Genomic DNA, 5,771 nt, shown 5'->3' with positions numbered 1-5,771 from the left:
ATAAATTTAAAAGAAAAAAGCCCACAAAGATGTCTATTCATAACAAAAAAGAAACATTGTGACATCGGAGACCCTGAGTGCAAAAGAAAGAAAATATGGCATGTTGGATATGTATAACTAATTGAACATGGTATTTTCTCAAAAATTAAAGGGAGAATGGCTGTTGCTATTACTGCTTTGCAACAAATGATTAGTTCAATTTACTGACAATATATTTAAATTTGCCAATAACTTAACCAGCAAATATAATATGCACTTTTAACAACAGTACTGTTTAAATCAGGCCCATCTGCATTGTCTCTCTTAGGCCTCTTCTCCAAAAACAGCCCTGGAACAGAACACTGAATTATTTCAAACAATTAGAATGATTACAAAGGAAATGTTACCACCTGCTGCTGACTCTTGGCAGTCATCAGTCAATGAAGGATTTAGAATATTTATCAACAACCTAAATTCCTTTTGATTTGCCCCTGATTTTTTCATATGGGAAAAGTAAATTCTTTGAAATTCAAACAAAAGATGGTAGGGATTTCAGGGGTAAAAGTCACTTCAGTACATCAATCCCAGGAAGACCTCGGTGTTCATGCATTAATAAAGAATTGACTTCTCAGGACTTCCCTGGTGGTCCAGTGGCTAAGACTCCATGCTCCCAATGCAGGGGGCCCAGGTTCAATCCCTGGTCAGGGAACTAGGTCTCAGACACTATAATTAAGAGTTCACATGCTGCAACTAAGGGTTCTCATGGTGCAACTTAAGATCACACCTGTGGCAACTAAAAAAGATACTGCCCGCTGCAGCTGAGGATCCCAGGTGCTACAACAAAGACACGCCACAGCCAAATTAGAAAATAACAAGAAGAACTGACTTCTTTACAGATATTTGAGGGTTCCTCCTCTTTGGTTGCAAACAAGCTGGAGACAAGACTACAGATTAAGCAGGCTCTTGAGTTCACCCCCTCTCATGAGCACACCAAAATCACAACTAACTGTTAAACAACCACTGATTTAGAAAAGACTGGAATCCATCAAAAAAATATATTCTACATCTAATGACATAAGAAGAAACCATGAGAATGCAGGAGGTCATGATATAGCCAAATCCTACCATATCATCCAGGAGGACAATCCACAAACTGGAAAACAATTATATTGCAGAAATTCGCTCACAGTAGCGAGAGCTCTGGGCCCAGTGCAGGCCCCTCAGCCTAGAGGTCTGGCATCAGGAGGAGGACCCGCGAGAGCACTGAGCTTTGAAGGTCAGTAGGGCTTGAGTGCAGGAGCTCCACGGGACTGGGGGATACAGACTCTACCCTCGGAGGGTCCACACAAGGTCCCATGTGCACGGGGTCCCAGGAAAAAAGCCGTGACTCCACAGGAGGCTGGGGCAGACCTACCTGTCTTGGAAGGTCTTCTAGAGAGGCAGGGAGACAACTGTAGCTCTCTCTGGAGTCATAAAAGCTGATGGCAGACACAGCAGGGGCCTATATGAACTCTAGCTGGCGTCGGAGGCAGATATTTTGGGCCCTTGATACGGAGACCTCGCTCCACTCAACAGCCTGTAAGCTTTAGTGGTGGGACGCCTTAGCCAAACAACAAACGGATCGGGGAACACAGCCCGACCATCAGCAGACAGGCTGCCGAAAAAGACTTTCTAAGTCCACAGTCATCTCTAGACACGCCCCCTTGACTCAGCCCGGCCCACCACAGGGCCAATCTCTGGCTCCATCTACCAATGGGCAGGCATCAGCGCCTCCCACTAGGAAGTCTACACAAACCTCTGGACCAGCCTCATCCAGCAAGAGGCAGGCATTAGAAGGAAGGAAACTACCGTCCCGCAGAGTGCGGAACTGACCTGGGTCAGAACCTACCCTGGGACCAGCGAGCCGGCTCCTGGTCCTGGGGTGACGAGAGGGGAGTATACTGCTGGGACACGTAGGATATCCCCTACAGAGGGTCACATAAATAAGGGACTACATAAAGAACTCAGGAAAAGAACGGCTGCACAGAGGGAGAAGTTACAAGAAGTTTTTATCAAACAGAAAAATGCTAAAAAAAATCTGGTGGCATGCTTAAATAGATTTCAAATCAGGAACGTTAGGCTTTGTTCAACTGCACTGGTTGTTTTCTCTGTGGCAGGTGTGTGAGCCCTTGATGATTCTTTTCATTTTCACTTTCTACCTCAAAGGAGACAAGAACATTGGTTGCCTTACATTATTATTACCAAGCACATAGCACTTAGCTACCCAATCACAAAGGTTTTCGGATGAAGGAAGTGATAGCCCCTTCCATTTGATAAATGCTCATGCATGAATGTTCATGCATTTACAGACAGTATCTTGGTTAACTCCGTTTCCACTTATCCTGAGAACTCCCCATTGAAAACTACCCATCTTCGAGATCCACCTCCAATGCTCGCTCTCTCATGAAGCATTTGTTGAAATTTTGTCCCCACGTGTTCTTGCCCTTCCTTTTCTCGGGAATCCCAGAGCACTTACTGCTTGTTGTTTGCTTTAGTCACTGATTGTATTTGACTGTGAAAGTCATTCAGTCACGGCTGACTCTTTGTGACCCCATGGACTGTACAGTCCATGGGATTCTCCAGGCCAGAATACCAGAGTGGGTAGCCATTCCCTTCTCCAGGGGATCTTCTCAACCCAGGGATCGAACCCAGGTCTCCCTCACTGCAGGCGGATTCTTTACCAGCTGAGCCACAAGGGATTGGGAGAATATTATATTTGTGTGCATTTCTGTGCACACAAGAATATATATCTGTGGGCTCCAAAGAGAGCAGGGAAAGATTCACTTTTTCTGAATCTTTTAATTCCTCACAGAATCTAGGATACTATCTTACACAGAGTAGGCCCTTTGGTTCATGTTTATGAAGTAAATCACAATTGCATAATTGAATGCTGAAGAGTGTTTGTGTATTGTAGTACCTGTATCAAGTGATAGTAAAGAATTTAGGAGCTATTTAATGTGAGTAACTTTGTATAATTGAAAATGAAATATTTAAACAGACAAATGCTCCCAAGTGATACCAATCAGATCACCTTTAATGTCAACCGATATACCCAGGAGGGATATCAGATTAATGGGACACCTGGAATAACCGTCATAAAAGGCCCCTAATTTAAAAAGGTGTTCCAACTATAGAGATAACTTATTCTTTTCTAAAGCCAGGGAAATCTAGAAAACACCTCTCTATATAGCTGAAAAGGCATCCATATAATTCCTAGGTAATAACAAACAGGACGCAGTTTTTGTGGGAGTACTGTGGGAGTCAGTTTTTGCAGAAGGCAGTTACACTGGAAGATAATTGCACTTGCAGTGTTCCACAGGTCTGTGAAATTAACAAGTAACCACAGAAGTAGCTAGAACAATAGAAACAGTGTAGATGGGCTGTATGGAGCAATGACAAGCTAAAACTTTAGAACTCTGCAATTAGAAGATAAACTCTAGCACCAGGAACCTAAAACACCAGGATTAAATGGGAGTGGAGGGGTGGGGGGGTGGAGGGAGATGTAGGAAGATCTAAAGATGATGCATAATTAGTAGCAGGTAGCAAGAAGAGGGGGATTCCCTAGCGGCTCAGACTGCCAAGAATCTGCCTACAAGACAGGAGCTTGCCGTGTGTCCTAAGTTGCTTCAGTCCTGTCCAATTTTTTTGTGACCCTATGGACTGTAGCCTGCCAGGCTCTTCTACTGATGGGATTCTCCAGGCAAGAATACTGGAGTGGGTTGCTGAGCCCTACTCCAGGGATCTTCCTGACCTAGGGATAGAACCTGCATCTCTTTTGTTTAATCTGCATTGGTAGGTGGGTTCTTTACCACGAGCGCCACCTGGGAAGCCCACAATACTGCTCTGTAACATCCCTGGTCACTCGATGGTGTGATCACTCATCTAGAGCCAGACATCCTGGAATGTGAAGTCAAGTTGGCCTCACTACGAAGAAAGCAGGTGGAGGTGACGGAATTCCACCTGAGCTATTTCAAATCCTAAAAGATACTGCTGTGAAAGTGCTGCACTCAATATGCCAGCACATTTGGAAAACTCAGCAGTGGCCACAGGAATAGAAAAGGTCAGTTTTCATTCTAATCCCAAAGAAAGGCAATGCCAAAGAATGTTCAAACTACCACACAATTGCACTCATCTTACACGCTAGTAAAATAATGCTCAAAATTCTCCAAGCTAGGCTTCAACAGTACATGAACCGTGAACTTCCAGATGTCCAAGTTGGATTTAGAAAAGGCAGAGGGTCAAATTGCCAACATCCGCTGGATCATCAAAAAAGCAAGAGTTCCAGAGAAACATCTACGTCTGCTTTATTGACTATGCCAAAGCCTTTGACTGTGTTGATCACAACAAACTGTGGAAAATTCTTAAAGAGTTGGGAATACCAGACCACCTGTCCTGCCTCCTGAGAAATCTGTATGCAGGTCAAGAAGCAAATGTTACAACTGGACATGAAACAACAGACTGGTTCCAAATCGGGAAAAGGAGAACGTCAAGGCTGTATATTATCACCCTGCTTATTTAACTTCTTTGCAGAGTACATCATGTGAAATGCTGGGCTGGATGAAGCAAAGCTGGAATCAAGATTGCTGGGAGAACTATCAATAAACTCAGATATGCATATGATACCACACTTATGGCAGAAAGCAAAGAAGAATTAAAGAGCCTCTTGATGAAAGTGAAAGAGGAGAGTGAAAAAGTTGGCTTAAAACTCAACATTCAGAAAACTAAGGTCATGGTATCTGGTCCCACCACTTCATGGCAAGTAGATGGGGAAACAATGGAAACAGTGACAAACTTTATTCTTTTGGGTTTCAAAATCACTGCAGATGGTGACTGCAGCCGTGAAATTAAAAGACACCTGCTCCTTGGAAGAAATGCTATGACCAACCTAGACTGCATATTAAAAAGCAGAGACATTACTTTGCCAACAAAGGTCTGTCTAGTCAAGGCTATGGTTTTTCCAGGAGTCATGTATGGATGTGAGAGTTGGACTATAAAAAAAGCTGAGTACTGAAGAGTTGATGCTTTTGAACTATGGTGTTTGAGAAGACTCTTGAGAGTCCCTTCAACAGCAAAGAGATCCAACCAGTTCATCCTAAAGGCAATCATTCCTGAATATTCATTGGAAGGACTGATGTTGAAGCTGAAACTCCAATACTTTGGCCACCTGATGCTGGGAAAGATTGAAAGTGGGAGGAATAGGGGATGGCAAAGTATGAGATGGTTGGATGGCATCACTGACTCAATGGACATGAGTTTGAGTAAGCGCCAGGAGTTGGTGATGGACATGGAGGCCTGGCGTGCTGCAGTCCATGGGATCACAAAGAGTCGGACATGACTAAGGGACTGAACTGAACTGAACTGAACATCCCTGGAGAAGGAAATGACAACCCACTCCAGTATTCTTCCCTGGAGAAGTCCATGGAGAGGCGAGCCTGGTCGGCTGTATGGTCTATGGTGTTGCAAAGAGTCAGATAGGACTGAGCCACTTACACTTTCACCATTCATGAAGAGGACCCAATTTAAATCTGTCAGCCATTAGGCAGAATTCTTTCTGGTTAGGGAGAATCAATAAGTACCAGAACCCAATGAACTTAACCTTTAATTTTGTTCATTTTAGTTAACTTGTTAGTATCCTGAACATTTTATCTCATTGTGAGGGCTGGATTTTCTTCCTGAAAGTCACTCTTTTAGTACATATCATGCTAACCTTTTGTAACCCTTCCAGTAAAGCCTGTAGTTCTGGGGACTTTTGT

At 43.6% G+C, this 5,771-nt stretch overlaps 1 non-coding gene across 1 annotated transcript; it reads left to right on the top strand.

Moving 5' to 3' along the window:
- The first annotated feature begins 615 nt into the window (after nt 1–615).
- TRNAW-CCA lies at nt 616–688 on the top strand. The gene has a single exon. It is a non-coding gene; the product is annotated as a tRNA-Trp (tRNA).
- The last annotated feature ends 5,083 nt before the right edge of the window (nt 689–5,771 follow it).

This window comes from Cervus elaphus, chromosome 29 (assembly GCF_910594005.1).
Source record: "Cervus elaphus chromosome 29, mCerEla1.1, whole genome shotgun sequence".
NCBI lineage: Eukaryota > Metazoa > Chordata > Mammalia > Artiodactyla > Cervidae > Cervus > Cervus elaphus.
Note: the sequence above shows the minus strand (reverse complement) of the source record. Positions and strands in the feature narration are given on the sequence as shown.